Source organism: Macaca thibetana, chromosome 11 (genome assembly GCF_024542745.1).
Source record: "Macaca thibetana thibetana isolate TM-01 chromosome 11, ASM2454274v1, whole genome shotgun sequence".
In the NCBI taxonomy this organism is placed as follows: Eukaryota; Metazoa; Chordata; class Mammalia; order Primates; family Cercopithecidae; genus Macaca; species Macaca thibetana.
In genome coordinates, this window is record NC_065588.1 from 14,097,987 (window position 1) to 14,116,612 (window position 18,626).

Sequence of the window (18,626 nt, forward strand, 5' to 3'; positions counted from 1 at the left end):
ACATCTGAACCTTCCAACCACCTGGCTGGCATCTTTACTTGGACTTTGCTACTTCCATCAAGGCTGGTGTGATGAGGCAGGAAAATGAGATCACTCAATGGCTATGTCTAGTGCCCTTCAATCACTAGGCAACTAGATGATTTGTTTTTTAAAATGCAGGTAAAATCAACATCTCCCCTTGGTTCCACTGTATTTGGGGAATGTACAAAAATTGGACCTATGCTTGTAATGGTTTCTGAAGGGTCCTCCTGCAGTGGGATTACTCTATAGAGCTGTGCGGTACCTAAGCAAAAACCAGAGCTTTGAGGCCAGGAAATAAAAGCCTGTGCACTGACTGAAGATTAGGTGCAAGAGGCTGGGAGACTTTTTGAAAATGAGATCCTTGGCATTTCCATTTCCATTTCACTCAGTCAAAAATTCCACAAGAATACCTTACTTCACAATATTTTTTGCATTAATCTTGCCAAGATCAGATTCCAAGAAGCAATAAAGAATATTAAGTCAACTTTCATTTTAAATCAGAAAGTTTGTTAGGTTTGAGATCATAAACAAATTATCATCTTTGCCAAACTGAGATTGGCCCTAAGAGAGAACCGATTCATTCTCTCATTTGGAAGGCATGAGTCGTGTGTGGTTTCATGACCTTCATTCCATAACATTAAATGTGTTGTGTGAATTGTTCTAAGCCAGTTGCTCTAGACAAAAACAAAACAAAAATCTTGCTCCAAGTAAGAAAAAGTTGGGAATGGAAAGGAAAACTGATCTACTCACTTGATAAATGTCTATTGGCCAGGCATGGTGGCTCACGCCTATAATTCCAGCTCTTTGGGAAGCCAAGATAGGAGGATCTCTTAAAGCCAGGATTTGAGACCAGCCTGGGCATCAAAACAAAAACCCATCTCTATCTCTGTCTCTGTCTCTCTCCATACATATACATAACATACATACACGCACACACACACACACACACACACACAGGTGTGTGAGTGTATGAATTATATGAATATATCAAAATATCACATTGTACATCTATTGTGTACAAATATGTACATCTATTGTGTAACCACTTTTTTTAGCAGGCCATTATCTTATCTTAGAGGTTGCAATAAGGTAACCAAGGCAAAAGCAAACAACATAGTTCCTGGCATACGTTAGTCACACTGTACTTAGATACCAATTGAAGTCTAAACCACTCCATTTCCACACACATAGGGGTGTGTGTGTGTGTATGTATGTATTTTAATCATTACTGTGTGCCAGGATGACAATGGGGCTCAAAGTTCAGTTAGTGACAAAGCTATAGCAAATAATTATTGTATGTGGTACATGGTACACACAAGATATCTGGGAACACAGAGAATACAGCAATGCCTGGCACAGGGAAAGTCAAGAAAGGCTTTACTAAGAGGTATCCTTTGAGCTGCAACTTAAAGAACAAATAGAAATATGCCAGGCAAAGATGGGGAAGACAAAACTACATTTCAGGAAAGGAACATGGGAAGAAAGGAAAGTACAAAGGAAGAAATGGGCATTCCACACTAAGGGGCAAGCCTGAATACTGGCCCCATTTTTATTTTCAAGCCTGTCAGTCCTGCCAGTCCTTCCGGGCTCCCTTGAGCCTCTTCCAAATATATGCAACCAGTCCAAGCACATCATGTCCGTCTGGGTCATATCCCATTATAACAAGGCTCCAAATGGGGTCCCACTAACAAAACCCCATAACCCTGTTAATCAAAACTGCTTCTTATTTTACAAGCCCCAGCAACCCACCATATATGTGAATAGTGTTTGCTGTTTCCTGGAAAAGACCACGCACTGCTGCTGCAGGTAGCCAACTATCCATACGATAGTGATGCAAAAATTCCAGCAGGAGCTGGAGACCCTCTGGGTGAGCCGGCTGTATTGTGAAGTGCTGCGGTACTTAAATAAGAGGCACTAAATGACAGTTAACTTAAAGAAAGGAATGTCAGGAGGCTAAAAGCAGCCATAAAGTATAGTCCAATAGAGTGACGCACAAGAAGGAAAAAGAGGACAGCAGTGACCAGGGTAAATGTGGACTAGCTGGAAAATTTTCTGGCATGCCATTAGATTCTTAAGATTGATCTTCTATGCCATGCTTAAGGAGACCAGGTTTTAAGGAGGTAAGCTTACCCCAAAGTACAGAAGGAAGTTAGAACATTCACAGGAAACGCTATAATATCACTGATAGGTATAAAGTCAAAACCAGCCTATAATTTTTGGATGAAAAACATTTGTTCCATTATTATGGGAATATCTCACTTTAAGTGGCAATCTCAAAATATGCAACAGTGTTCTTTTCTTCTTTTTTATTGTACTATATGCTAGAAAAATATCAGATTTTTGGTAGAGTTTTTGAGTTGTTGGTTTTTTTGTTTTTTTTTTGTTTTTTTTTTTAATCCTCTGATAAATTAGGTCACCTCACCAGGCTTTTTGGACATGCTGGGTGGATTTCCTCAAATAAAGACATCACAGTGGTTGGCTGGCAATATCAATGATAGAATTCAGTCCCCAGAAACTGGAATCAAGTAGGGCAGCACTGTGAAAAAAGCCCTGGACTTGCCATCAGACATCCATCAGATTTAGCTTTCAGTACCAGTTCCACCCTTTTCTCCTTAAGTGCATTTAAAGATACAAATCTCTTAACTCCTCTGGACCTTAATGTTCTAATCTGTAAAATGGGAATAGTAATACCTCACAAGATTTCTGCAAAGATTAACATAATGATGTGAATGAAAGTATATGTTTAGCCAGGCTTGGTGGTATCGTGCCTGCAGTCCTAGATATTCAGGAGACGGAGGCAGGAGGATAAGTTGGGCCCGGGAATTTGAGCCTGTAGCAAGCTATGACTACACCACTGTACTCCAGCCTGGATCACACAGCAAGATCCTGTCTCAAAAAAAGAAAAGGATATGGAAAATAGTCAATACTCAACAAATCTTAGTTCAATTGAATTTGACAACCGAATACCATGCATTTATACATTAATAGGAGTTTGATGTTCTGAAATCTGGACGTGTTAAAAAAATGGCCACATAGCAATTGAAAATCCCTTTTTTCTGATCCCTTGCCTAATTATCAGTCACAAATAGCACCAACCAACGCCAGTTCCCTTTCATTTTCAATGCACACTCTGCAACTAGACACTGGTTAGGAGAAAAGAAAATGTATTAAAGGAATGGTTATTTGCTTCCTCTCCTAAAATCCTGTGGATGATTGATTCATAAACTACACATTACCAAGTTGAGGTATCTTTTTAGACAGTAGTTGTAGTTCCAAAAATGAATGGGTTTATCAAAATAAAACCGAAAATGGATTTCTTAGTCCCTCCCTTCTGTGATGTCTTTTTGGAACAATTAGCTTGAAAGTCAGCTTTCTTTGTCTAGGATCCTTCTCAATCTTTCCACCCACTCAAAACTATTAGCAGTCCAACTAACTTATTTTCATTTACTTCATTTATTTAATACCTATCTTGTTCTCAAAAAGAAAAAAAATAGAGACTTCTAACTCCAGCTAAGAATAGAGATTCACACCCCTTTCTGGGAAATTCCCACAGTGGGCCTGAGTTTCTTTTCCTCCACACGCAGATTCCAAAAGTTCTACATTTATCTGCCTGATTTCAATAATTAGCATGCATATAACCAAACCTTCCCACAAATATGCACACTGACCTGACCTCCTTTACCTCCAGTCTTCTGAGTTAGAGTGTGTATGTTCAAAGTTTGGTTCTTAGAGACCTTCTGAATCCAGTTTATACTTTATGGTTCTAGGAGTCCCAATATATCATCCATGTAAAAAGCCAACAAAGTCAAGTTAGGAATTAAAAACTTCTATTCTTCAAATATTCTATTTTAATGATGCCAGTGAAATACCCCCATAAATTGAATCATTTGTTTCTCTCACAACTTTTCTAAAATTCAAACTCTTTCCTAAACTAACATTCCCTAATATGTACTTTCGGAATGACCTCAACATTTTAGAAATAGTGGCCCTTTCTGACATGAAAGATGCCAGGTAGAGGCCATATGGCTTTTTGTTTTTTTCTTAAGGACTTATTAATATCTCTAAAAATAACAAATGCCATGTGATGCAGTCTTTTAAGACAGTCCATCAACTTAAACTAAGTCTTTGGGTTTACTAGTGGAAAATGACAGTATCCATTTATAAGAAGGTAGGGAAGCATCCAAATGAAACCCATAAAGCTGTTAACCAAGATCTTGCTTGAAAATTGGAAGCTGATGGGGGGAAGGTCTTCTTGGAAAGGGTCCATGGCCCTCCATTCTGAACACTGATGGGAACATGGGAGCTCAGGAACTGAAAAAAAAAAAAAGCAGACATTCTTGGGGTCATATCAGAATCAACTTGAAAATGAGAGCGGCGATGATGCAGATGAACTGGCTGGAGCATTTGATGCCCTTTACCAGGGGAGGAAGATCACATTCCTGCAGATGAATACACCACAGAGCCTTGCCATTAATTCAGATTTTCTCCCTTCTGTCTTCCCTAAAGAGCTCATCTCTGAAGAGGCCTAGGGTGGTAGAAAGCCCTCAGAGGAATTCAGTCACAATCTTGGGACTAAGAGCCCTCCTCCTCACTGAAAAAAAGGAATTAGAGCTGGGTGTGGTGGCTCACGCCTGTAATCCCAACTACTCAGGAGGCTGAGGCAGGAGGATTGCTTGAGCCCAGGAGTTTGAGACCAGCCTGGGCAACATAGCAAGACCCCATCTCAAGAAAAAAAAGGGATTGAGAGAACTAGGAGGGTGGTGAGTAGGAGGTGAAGTGAAAAAATGAGAGTCAAGAGAATTAAATTTCCCCAACTCACTTATGCTTCTCACAGAAACATCATTCATTGGTACTTTAACTTCTCAAGGAGAAAATTCAAAGGAATAGAACTGAAGTAGGGAAAAGATGGGATAAGACTGCTTTATCTTAGGCAAAAACATCATTTTGTAATTGTGCAGGATATTGTTTGTTGATCCTTAGCACCATTCTCACATCTCTAAGCTCTCTGTTGCGTTCCAGGTTTATGAAGCCTAGAAACTACCTTCCTTTCCTAGATGTTTTTGCTAGCAAGTTCCTGGTTAGATCCCAGCAGTGAGAGGCTCCAGACTGAGGTGAGGAAGGTGGAAGAGAAAGAGAAGCTGCTACGCCCCAGGTGTACTTGGAGGACGTCACTTTGATGTTGGCCTGTGGCAAAGGTACAGTTTTGCTGGTGACATCAGGCATCTCCGGAGAATCACCCACTTGCCTCACTGTAGTCCTTCACTTACATTTTTCCCGAATGAAGCTTTCCTGTTCTTTACTCCTCCAGCCTTCTAAAGATTGTGTAAACCTCAAATTCCCTGTATTAAACCACTTCCTCTTCAAAACACCCAAGCTGGCTTCTGTGAATCCTGACTAATACATTAGTCTGCCCCATAGTTCTCAAGTTGGAGGACTTGTACCAATCCTGACGGCACTGAGGATACGTAAAACCCTAACAAAGCACAATATGTATTCTTGAGCCATTTTACTCAATAGTATGCAATTTTAGAAATTTATTTTTATATTGAAATAATCACTGAAATATTATAGGGAAAGGGCATTTTAAAATAAAGTTTTAGGATCCGGGCATAGTACCTCACGCCTGTAATCCCAGCATTTTGGGAGGCTGAGGCAGGCAGATAATTTGAGGCCAGGAGTTCGAGATCAGCCTGGCCAATGTGGTGAAACCCCATCTCTAAAAATACAAAAAATTAGCCAGGTGTGGTGATGTAGGCCTGTAGTCCCAGCTGCTTGGGAGGCTGAGGCACAAGAATCACTTGAACCCGGGAAGCAGAAGTTGCGATGAACCGAGATTGCGCCTTCAGCCTGGGTGACAGGAGCAAGACTGTGTCTCTAAAATAGAATAGAATAGAATAGAATAGAATAGAATAGAATAGAATAGAATAGAATAGAATAAAAAAGTTTTAGGACAAAATACAAAACCTAAGAGAAAATAATTCTTGCAGAAGGCTGCTTGACATTGCACTCTCAACCTGAAGGATGAGCTTCTACCCTCCTCTGTAATTTTGAGTATCTTGATGGAAGAGTTTGCAACACACTGCACATCTTTCTCTCTATACATCCATCTAAGTTTCTCTTGTGTTTCTGTTTCAGAAGGGATTTCAGATGGTACAGCAGTATTGGGGAGGTTGAAAGTCTGTACATTCTCTGTGAACAGCAAGGCAGGTTCAATTAAGTCAGAGTTTCCATATATATCTTTTCTTAGCCTACTAGAATGCCAGATCCTTGGTGGCAGGGAAGACACCGTGTCTAATGAGCTTCGTGCCCAGTACTGCGCATCTCCAGCAGTCCCTGGCCCACAGTAGGCATGCGATAAATATGTTATTCCCTGAATTGAAGAATCAGTGGATAGATGGAGAGGCAGATAAGTATGTACCAAGCAAGAGCAGCAACAGAGGTTGCATGATATGCAATATATATTGATATATTGTTAAATATATAACCTCAACCAAGTTATTTTGCCTCTAAGCCTTAGGTTCTGTATCAGGAAAATGAGCATTATTGTACCTATTTCTCAGGATTGTTAGGGTAGGAATGAAGGTTTGAGAGGTGGCACAAGCAAAGTACCTAGGAAGGTGTCTTGCAGACAGTAAGCTCGCCTATATAATATATATCATTACCAATTTTTACTGGATTTGAGTAGTGTAAAATATGCTTAGGTTATACAAGTAGACTGAATCTAATTCAATCTTTCCTCAATGGTTCAGAGAGCACTAAAGTGCTTCAGCAGGTCATCTGAGACATGGTGTCTCCAGTTCATTAGCCAGAGTGGCAGATAGCAGGGTGCCCTGGGTGTCCGAGCTCAAACCCCCGCTTCCACAATGGAAGCTGGCTAGAAAAAACTAGCTGATGTTTTGACCACATGGCAGTCTTCCAAACTGAATTGTTATTTGGGTTAGGATTACAAGATTAGCAGAGAGGAGCGCACAGTCAATGAAATAAAACATTTTGACTCCAAAAAAGACACTGATACAGCAGTGCATAAAATTTCAAATGGGCAAGAGTGTAAAACTCATCACAGAGGCTAAAACCTGACTAAAGGCAAATGAATAATTATCAATGATAATGTACACGGGCAGAGGAATGCCTGGTGGGGAGCCTGTGGCACCCGTGGTAAGTCCAGTTTTATTTAACATCTTAGTTAATGATCTGGAAAAGAGATAAACAAAAAACTAAAGAGAGATGCCGAAGTGGATATCTGTTGGCTTTGCCTGCTGGGCACCTGATCTCCTACTGGTGGTAACAGCACCAAAACTATGCTTTGGGAAACAACCTCTCCTCCAGTGGATAAAATCTCCATGGAATTGTCAAACAACGTGCCCCAACCTCCCTTTTAAAAGATGGACAAGTGATCTATGCTGGGCCAAAAGGATGCTCTCTTCCTGGAATTCTAATCTTAAGCACAGTATCATGAAGATTTTTTGATACAAAGACATTGAACTATCTAGCATCACTTATTCCAGTAGCATATCTCTGAGAAAAAAAAACAAAAACAAAAACAAAAAACAAAACTATTAATTCCTGCTACCTACATCCTTGGAAGCACCTGGCATTTTTCCTTTCCTGTTTTTTTAAATCTAATATAGTTCTTTTTTTCCTGAAATTAAGCAATGTTATTTTATATGAGCTGCAAAAAAAAAAAAAAAAGGCCCCAATAATGGAGATGCAGCTTCCACTAAATCTAGGGTATGCATTCTGTTACATTTTGTTTATCTGATCGCTCAGCAATTCTCAAAATATTTTTCAGACACTACTGTAAGAAACACCACAACAGATAAAGCAGTCTATTTTAAAATCACAGTGTTTAGATTCATCTTGGAAACAATTCACATTGACATTTTTCTGGAAAAAAGAAATGTATTCTAATATTCACACATAACAGAACAAATCACCTAACTTTAGAACTAAGGTGAAGGCAGAGAATCAGACATGAAATTGCAATGAGATGAGGCACTTTTAAATGCCATTAAAGTTCTATATTGCATAAAGTACAACACATTAGACATTAGCAAAATACATCCATGGTAAGTGACCTCTATGGTACATTGTCTGAGTTATTAAGTACATATTTTCTTTAAAGAGAGAGAGTAGGCAGAGAATAAATCCAAGGGAGTTTAGAGAAGTATACTAAAAGTGAATCAGGTTATCCAGGGTAAAGGGATGAATGTTCACAATACACTTGCTGTTTTCCAACAGCCCTGCTCTCCCGGGTAAAAAGCATGGAGGGATGCCGCCATCTTTGCTTGGGGCTAAAAGAAGCTCCTTGTTTAAGGGCCATATTTGCTGATTACAGAAAATTTAGCCACTGTGGACCAAAAGAGGAAATAAAGTCTAAAGGTGAAGCCAGTCTACCCTCAGCCCAAATGGATGTTTCCACTGCTCAACAAACACCCTACACTGTCTCCATGACAACTCACCTACAGTGCTTTTGGGCCAGAATAAGAAAGCTGCTCCAACAATAACTAATAAGGCCACTCTCTTGTACGAGAATTTGAAAAGGAAGGATGAATATTTTCTTCTCAGTTTTGGAGAGAATCAAGATTCATCTCTTACCCTATAAGAAACAGAGAATCTTACTCTTACTGTTCTTTCTTCCCAGAATTTATAACCTGTGCCTCTGGGGGGACTAGTCAGTGCCACATTCTGGTTAGTGCTTTAAAAAGACCCAAGGCATACACTGCACATAGCATTTAAAAGTGGTAGACAGTAACAGGTATGTTGTGTATGGATAAGGTATCTAGGATAGTATCAGTCAGGGTCCCAACATAAAACAGATGGCAACTCCAAATGGGAAGACAGAGGAGAGTTTAATGAAGGGACTATTTTAAAAGGTTTGGGCAGAGTCAAGGGGAACCAACAAGGACTGGTGAAATACCCGGGTTCTGACAACTGTGAGAGCTGTTATCACCCCTGCTCCCCCAAAGAACAAAGGTGAGGGAGCTGCTAATAGAACCCAGCAGGAGCTGGATGTGTAAGAGTGGCCACCCTGCAGGAGATGTGGCTGTGGGGAGAAGGCGGCGGGGATTCTCAACCCATGGCACAGCAGGGAGAGAGGGAACTGGGTAAAGGGCCATCTAACCTCACCCTCCTGACCGCTCTCTCCTGGCCAACGCTAACCAGATTCTTAGGAAATCCACTGATCCAGTCTACAGGGTTCAGTCTCATTGTGGTCAAAGCAGAGTGAGAAGAATGGGAAGAGGATCTAGAGGAGCAAAAAGAGGAATATCTGTATCTTCACTGATATCTATATTTCTCACACCATGGCAACTTTTCACATATTCCTCCAAACTGTGTGATTTTTTTAACCCTTCTATTTCTGTGTGAGATCTCCTTATCCTCTCTAAATGGTAATCTACATTTTATTTAATTTTTGCAGTTTTACACCCTAGAGCATAGGGTGCAAAAGTGGTATTTTCCTATTTCCCACTATCTATGCCCAGGCACAGACATGGACAAAACCTTCCTTAAGGCTATAATAATGAAACAAAAATGAAGGCAATGGTAGAAATGCTAACTGTCCTTCAAAACCTCAAAAGACAAACAAAATCTGTGCTTTAACAATATATAAAAACCAGAATCCAGGTATCATTTAATGCACACCTGAAACGAAAACCAACCCAACACTAAGAGGACCATTAAAAACAATGGCTGAAGCGCCAGTGCTGCCTTTGACTATGGCACTGACCTCCACTTAGCCTGGCTTCACCTTAGAAACAGCTCTCAGCAGCTCCCAGTCTTTGACTACAGGCAAAATCGTGGCTTCCCATAAAAACTTGACCCAGGACCCTGTTTTCTGCAAAATCCTATTTTATGAAGCATAACAGAGCAGGAATAACAGGAAGAAATTAAGGAGTAATTTAGGAATGTGATGTTAGAAGAGACTCCAACAAAAGGAGAGCTGTTATGTCACAAAAGGACTGCAAAAGAAAGTAGGACAGCTGTCATCTTTGAGATGTTTACTGACAGAATCTTCAAAGCACAGCCTCTTTTTCTGATTTCCACCATTTTGAAAAGAAACATGTTTATGGCTCAGCAGGTCAGACCAGCACTTCTCACACTTTATCTCTCCCTGGACAGTGGCACCAGATGCTTTATGATCAAGCTGCCTTCACCACCATCTATGGCATTAGCCTCACACTTAAAGAAGGACCCCCGACACACCCTGCACTTCCCTAAGAGCCTTAAAACTAACCAAGCCCAATAGTCACCTTACTCCACCTTTAATTCTCGGCTATTAAAATTCAAACATTTCAAAGCTATTGAAGCTATTAATAGTGCAATTTTGATGAGCTGGTTCAAAGTCAGCATTAATGACCTGTTGATGATTTTAATGGTTCCTGCAATAAGTACTGTGAATGACCTATTGTTAAAATACGGTGACTGGCTTTTACATTAATCTATTAACTCTTCTTTTCTCATCATTCTTTCCAGACTAAAATATTTCCTTCCTTTCAATTTGAAGAGTTCATAGATAAAGAAAACTAAAGTACACAGAAAGAATACATTTTAGCAACTGACAATCAGAGGAGGCAATGGAAAGGGGCAGGAATATGCCAGATCTGAGGTAAAGGCCAAGTCCTGTGTATATGAAACTGTGAGTTAGAGAGGGAATAAATCCATCTAGACCAAGGAGAAGAAAGGGAAATGGTGCAAATTCAGAAGGCAGAAAATGAGAAGATGTTGGAGATGGATGGAATGACCAGGCCAGGGAACTACTAGAATCCAGAATCTTCAAAAAGCCACTCCAGCTTCGGCAACATACACCCAATAACAAAAAGCGACATCTATCCCCCATTTATCACTTCCAGGTTCACTGCTTTTGTTCTGTACCTTATTGAATCCCAGGGCTATCGACCCTTGCCTTATGTGTATCCTTAAGTCCACCCACACCTAAACAATGTACATTCCTGTCCTTCTGGGAGCAGAAGCAGCTACTCTCCTGACTGGTTTTATCCTCCTCCAGTTGACAGCATATGCTCAGAGACCACCTTGTATGATAGCCCTCCTTCTCCAGTTACTCCAGCATCATCCTGCCCCCATGAATGGAACCTGGATGAGAGGCGGGAAGGACGTCTAACAATTATAGGAGCAGAGTGAGTCTACAAGTGAGCAAAGTCAAGGACTTTACCACCTACCTGGCTCTGCCTATATTTTTAAAAACACACATTTGTATGGAAAGCCTTTAAGGAGATGTAAATGTGTATGGAAATTCAGGAACCAAGATATATGACTAAGAGCATTTGGGTGAAAGATAAAATAAGACAGATAATAATATCACTGTAAGAGTAGAGACCACCCAGCATCTTAGCCTGACAGAGGATATTGAATATATTTACTGAAAGAAATCACAAAACTGGCAGAAAGGCAAGATATGATAGCGATACAAGACTTCAATTATTTAGACATGCTAGAAGTTTAATTCTTTTAAAACAGGGCATCTGATTTTTCCTTCTAACAGCAGTATTTCCCTGGAGGTTATGAAATCTTTGAGAAGAGCTGCTATTGGGGATTTAATTTTCCACCTCAAGGAAGCCTTAGTAACAGGCTAGAAATGTTCTTTTCTGTAAAGTGACAGATAGTAAATATTTTACACTTTGTGGGCCATATGGTCTCTGCCTCTGTCATAGCTATTCACCTTTGCCCTTGAAGTACAAAAGCAGCCATAGACACTACCTAAAGAAGTAGATGTCGCTGTGTTCCAATAAAACTTTATTTATAAAAACAAATAGCAGACCAGATTTGGCCTGCAGACTGTAGTTTGCCAACCCCTGCCCTAGATGGTTATATGGAACTAATGATGTCCCAGTGAGAAAATGACTACATCCTACTGGTGTTTATACTAGCTAACAGAGAGGGTGCAGCCATATGCAGAGGCTCACACCTGTAATCCCAGCACTTTGGGAGGCTGAGGTGGGAGGATCGCTTGAGCCCAGAAGTACGAGACCAGCCTGAGCTACATAATGAGACCTCATCTCTACAAAGAATAAAAATTTAAAAAAAAAAAAATTAGTTGGGTATGGTGGTACATGCCTGTAGCCCCAGCTATTCAGGAGGCTGAGGTGGGAGGATCACTTGAGCCCAGGAAGCCAAGGCTGCAGTAAGCTGTGGTCCTGCCACTGCACTTCAGCCTGGGAAACAGAGCAAGACTCTGTCTCAAAATAAATAAATAAATAAATAAATAAATAAATAAATAAATAAAGGAAATGGGGATGCTGTGGAAAGTATGATAAAGAAAATAAAAAGCTTGAGGCCAGGAGCAGTGGCTCAACCTGTAATCCCAGTATTTTGGGAGGCTGAGGCGGGTGGATCACTTGAGGTAAGGAGTTCGAGACCAGCCTGGCCAACATGTCTCTATTAAAAATACAAAAATTTGCCAGGCATGGTGGCATGCACCTGCAATCCCAGCTACTTGGGAGGCGGAGGCAGGTTGAACCCAGGAGGTGGAGGTTTGTGATGAGCTGAGATCGCGCCATTGCACTGCAGCCTGGGTGGCAGAGCAAGACTTCATCTCAAAAAAAAAAAAAAGAAATAATGAATTTGAGTCCATGGACACATCTAAAAGAGCAATGTGATTTAAAAGAGATTCACTGCTTTAAATTATTTCATTCTGGCTGTATAATAGCTAACAATTCTAATTCAGAAGATATTTAAAGGAGATAATATGGTTACCTAAAAAGTTATGTGATGAAATCAGATTATGTAACAAAATATATAGAAGATAAAGATGCACTCATAATATATAAAAACAGAACAGTTATAAAAGTATATAAAGATAAACTTGTAAGAAAAGTGGCTAAAGCTTAGAAAAAAATGGTAAAAGACTTGTTAAAGCTATGTTCAAAAGAAAGTGATCCAGGAAGTGATAGAAACAGTTTTGTGTGATGATGGAAGGTTAAAAGATGACAAAGAGAAGGCAGAGGCATCCAACTTTTATCTTGCTTTTCATATCTTCCACAAAGGAAAATGATCTTCAAACTGCAAAGGGTAAGGCAAACATGGTTTAAGATAAAACTGAAACACTATATGGGAAAAGAAATAGTTAAGAAGTAGTCAAGTCACTTAAACCTATACATCAGGTACTGTCCCGGGACAATGACAATAACTTAACAACAATGGCTAGTGTTTATTGAGTTCTTAAGACATGCCAGGCATTGTGCTACATACTTAATAAGCATTAACTAATTTAGTCCCTACAACAATATTATGTAGTATGTATTATCATTTTTCCCATTTTATGGATGAGTAACTAAAAATTAAGAAACCTGTTCAAATTCCCAGTTAGTAAGTAGGTCCTGAATTCACTGTGTCTAGCACATAAGTCTTGCTTTTAAAGATACTTAAATAACCTGAAGGTTTATTCAAGAATCATTATCAACAATCCTTAAGAAATTACTCAGAATAAAAAGATAACTAAATGGCAGACTGGCATGGGTTGTCATTTTTAAGACAAACAAAAAAAACAGTAAAAATCCATAAAATATGACCAGTTCTAACTTGCAGATTCACAGAAAAGCTCTAAACCAAACCGTTAAACAAATGGTGCTGTTGCTTTAAAAAATACAGTATGTGATCACCGGGAATCAGCATAGGTTCATTACTGGTCCATTTCTGCCCTATCCCTGCCCAACTGCCAGTAATAATAACCCTAACAACATAATCTCAGCCCAGATCCAATCCTGAGTTTGGGAAAGGCAGGTCTTACGTTATGCTAAAGAAGATTTCCATTAGTGCTGGATAGCTGTAAACTGTCTTCTGCTGTATACCTGCTGTTACTACGCTGGGCCTGAACAAAGCCCTGAGTGTCTAATGGAGCATCCAGCTTTCCTCTATCCTGACACCTGTGAACAACAGCCTGACATAATGACCTGCCTAGGTCCCATTTCCAACCTCCATGTCAGTGGTTTGAATCTGAGCTTCACCATTTACAAGCAGTCATGAAACCTAGGGTAAACTACTTCACTTCCTTGATAATTTCTTCATCTGCAAAATAAAGCACCCTAGAACCCAGTAATACTGAGTTACTGTGATGGTTCACTGCAATGGTTAAGTGAGAAAACACATATTAAAGCACTCCGAACACCATAATATGCTAAATAAATAATTATTGGCCAGGCGCAGTGGCTCATGCCTGTAATCCCAACACTTTGGGAGGCTGAGGCGGGCGGATCACGAGGTCTAGAGATTGAAACCATCCTGGCCAAAATGGTGAAACCCCGTCTCTACTAAAACTACAAAAATTAGCTGGGCATGTTGGCGCATGCCTGTAGTCCCAGCTACTCTGGAGGCTGAGGCAGGAGAATCGCTTGAACCCGGGAGGTAGAGGTTGCAGTGAGTTGAGATCACGCCATTACACTCCAGCCTGGGCGACAGAGCCAGACTCTGTCTCAAAATAAATAAATAAATTATTATTACAAGTTATTAACCTTATTTTTTAATAGAACTTTATTATAACCTTTGCTGATAGGATTACTAAACTGGTGATTCAGACAAACATAAATACATGGGATCTTGATTTCAATGGGGGCATTTGGCCAAGTTTCCTATGAGATCTTTGAGACTATAAGAGAGAATGGTGGGCAGATTCCTGGTGCAATCAAGGAGGTTCACAGCTAGATGAGGGGAATGCAGCTTAGAAGGAGCCTTTGTGAACTGGTCCAAACTCACCCACGCAACAGCAGCTTCCACCTGCCCCTGATCTTCAGCCAGTAAAAACCAGACCCTCTGATGTTGTGGGGCCTTCCCACCATTAACCTGTATTTAAAAATGGCCTTTGGTTTGTCTACATTTGTAGTAATGTATCAGTAATTTATAATTTATACCCAGTTACTTCCACAGAATGTGTGAAGCAGCTAACATGTTTATTAATGATTTGGACAAAGGCAGAGGGAGCTGCTTATAAAAGGATGACATCAATCCCTGAGTGACAGAATTTGGACGTAAAATAGACCTTGGCAAGCCAAATCAAACAAGATGAAGTGCAACAGTGACAACCACCAGATCCAGCACTTCAGTCCAAACTGCAGCCCCCCCCCCCAAAAAAAACCCATCTATATAATAATAGGATGGAGAAGTTGCTTTGAAATAGCATGTGTGTTCAAGATTTAAAGCTCTTAGATGATAATATCAATCAGAAGTTCAATGTGATCGTAAAAAAAAAAAGCAATGCAATCTCTCTTAGGTTACAACTGTAAACATAGAATACTCAGAATGAAGAAAAATGTTTTCCTGGTATGTTCTACGTGGGACAGATCACACGTGGTCTACTAGTTCAGTTCTAGGCATTACCTAGAAGCACTTGAGGTCATATAGAGGTGGTTTGACCGGAAAAAAAATATTTAATCTAAAAATGTTAAATTATACTAGTTGAAAGACCCAGTAGCATTTATTTCCTAATACTTGCAGAACATCATTTACTCACACTCTATTCTCCCTTTAATCCTCTACCGATATTGCTTGTATAGACGTCACCAGTAATCCCCATATCACCAAATGCAATGGTCAACTTGCTATCTCATCTTCCTCTGTCATCTGCATTCAGCAATGTTGACTATCCTCTTATTTGTGAAATGATTCCTTTCCTAGCTTCAATAACACTTCAGTATACTGGTTTCTTCCTACTTCAGTGGTCAGCCTTTTCTGTCTCTCTCTGACTCTCCTCCTTTTTTCACCTTCTAAAATCCCTCCAGGGATTGATACCTGACATTTTTTTCCATCTAACTAGGCTCACTCCCTAAATGACTGCATCCATATCCATGACGTTAAATACCATCTCTATGCTGACGACTCCCAAGTTGATAAGTCTAGTTCTGACTTCTTCAAACCTCAAGACTCAAATGGATTTCTAAATCAGAATTACCTCAAACTAATTCAGACAAAAAACACTTCTTATTTTCTTATACCAAAGTTGCCTCTCCCCAAGTCTTCCATGTCTCAGTTAATACCAGTACCATTTATTCAACTGCATAGTCATCCATAATTCCTCTCTTTCCTTCATCCCTCCATATGCAACCCTCCGCAAGTTAAGTCAGCTATACAGTGAATATATATCTAGAATCTAACACTGTCCACCACCTCCATAACTGCGACCTTAATCCCCATCATTTCTCACCTAAATGATGAAACAGCCACCTAAGCATCTCTCCCCCTTACAAACTATTCATTCTCTAGCTAGATTAAAACATAAAAAAGACAACATCCTCCAATCATCCTCTTTCCATCACACTTAGAATAAAGTGACTTTCCATTGCAGAATAAAAATCCAAACCTCTTACTGTAGCCTAGAAGGCCCTCGTGATTCAGTTCCTATCTATCTTCCAAATTCCTTTTTTTAATACACTTATGCTCACTACATTCCAATCACATTGACTGTCTAGCTACTGCTCAAACATACCAAACTCGCTCCTGTGTTGGGGCATTTGTCCTGGTTGTTGGCTCTCTAGTGGCCCATTCTCTTTGATCTATCAGGTATCTGCACAAATGCCACCTACTCCAATAGATCTTCCATGACTATATTACCCAAAAGAACCCTAAACTCTCTATATTTTTTGAGGAATTTCACATTATCTAAATGTATATCATGTTTTACATGATTAATATTTATGTCCTCCACTAGCAAGTCAGTTCTACAACAGGGCTTTTGTCCATCTTCTTCATCACTACATTCCCAGTGACTATAGCAATGCCTACCACTAAATTGGCAGTAAATGTCTGCCTACTAATCTGTGCATTACAGGTGTAAGCCACCACATCCAGTCAAAAGTCTTTATTTTAGATGTACTAAGCATTCAAAAAAATGGATGGGAACATGGAAGAGAAGTCCTGAGGGAGAGGACACAGAGAGGCCTTTCTATGATGCCTACCCTAAAGCTTCTACCGGAAAGACTAAGACTAAATGAGAGAGATTTCCAGAACTAGGAAGGATCCAGAGAAAAGGTCAGTCAAGAACAAAAAGGTTAGGAGAATCTTGATTTTAGACTTCGCAGAAATCAGGATGAAGTAGAAAGCATCCAACCCTTAACTACAAAAGCCTAATTTCTACACTATTCTCTTCCCGGAGAAGGTAAGTAGAAAGACTTCCTCTAAAACTATTGGTATTTCTTCATTGGTATTCCAAAATAATGGTACACTGTTGTTTGCAAGGAAAAGGGCTTTGTCGTGTGTGTGTGCGTGTGCGTGTGCGTGTGTGTGTGTGTGGCCACAGCTACTGTTGGGCAGCTTCTCTTGCATAGCTACAGCTTACAGCTCTCACCAGGCCCCCTAGGCATGTTTCCTTTTCCCCTTGCCCATTCAACTAGGGGCGATCACAGCTTCCAGCTGTTGCTAGTCTCCAACCTGTTAGTTATCAGCTCATGCTAAGTCTCTTATTTCTTCCCATACCTCGGCAAATAGTCCCTTTATCAAACTCTCTTCAATTAAACCCTTTGAGTATGCCATTGTCTCCCTGCCAGGACCCCGACTGAAACACAGGTAGGACCCAAGAGATGAAACCCTTCCCTGGGGCAGCACCTTCTATCCAATCAATTTAATGTGGCTGCTATATATCTCTGTTTTGGTCACTACTTGAACTCCAAGACTGGTAGATTAATTTAACAACAATCTCTGTTTCTAGCTAATAACCCATTGAATCACCATTCCCCCAGAAATCTCCTTGATATAGCCCTACCTGAATATCCTTACACTTGCAATTCTGTTCTATTTTTACTCTCCACTTAACCCTGCCTTCCCAAATGCAACCCACTAGCCATTCCCTAGGATGCCTCTGATGCTGCTGGTACCTCTGCAGGAAGGGTATCAGGCACCAGTCAGAGCAGCTAAGACTCAAAGATGAGCATGTGGCCCTGCAGAGGAATTAGAAAGGAAACCAAGAAAGTAAAGTAGAGGCCCATGGTGGAACTAGGCTGTAAGAACTGAAGGGATGGCTGCAGGTGCATGGCCAAGTTGCCAGACACTACAGGTGGGAGTGTGTAGAGCTACTTGCTGTGGTAAAGCCTGGTTTGGGAGGGGGACAGGTCTAAGCTAACGGAATGAGGTTCACCCTGCCTGAAGGTGAGCAGGGCTAGAAGCAGTAACAGTGAATATTTTCCTCCTCCTCAAACCTTCCTCTTAACCTTCAATATCTTCTGCTCACCACCAGCCTACTCAAATTGCTGATTCTCCTAAAACATCTGTTACCACCACCAAGTCCTACCACTTGAGGAGACTATATGCCCATAGAGGCATGAATTCTGCCTTCTATTTCTGCTGTGTTTTCTGTAGCATTTAGCCTAGTGCTAAGTATCAAGAGGACTTCAGAAAATGTTTATTAATTCACTAGCTCATCTTGGCAGCTGATTTCAGTGACTCTCACAGACTCAAATCCTAATATTCCTTGACAACCCATGCCTACCCATACTCTTCCTCTGTGTCCAAATCTCTCCAGCCAAATGTTTCCATTTACGTTTTTTCAAAAATCAAAAACTACACAATAACTAAATTTCCAGAAGTTGCATGCCATTGACTCTCATCTTTAGGAAACTATTTGGAAATAGGGTTAGATACTATAATTTACAGATACATTATTTCCT

General features: G+C 40.3%; 1 protein-coding gene across 1 annotated transcript in view; it reads right to left on the reverse strand.

The window, feature by feature from the left end:
- The window catches only part of GRIN2B (glutamate ionotropic receptor NMDA type subunit 2B), a 421,309-nt gene that overhangs the window by 355,187 nt on the left and 47,496 nt on the right, over positions 1–18,626 (reverse strand). The window lies entirely within an intron of this gene.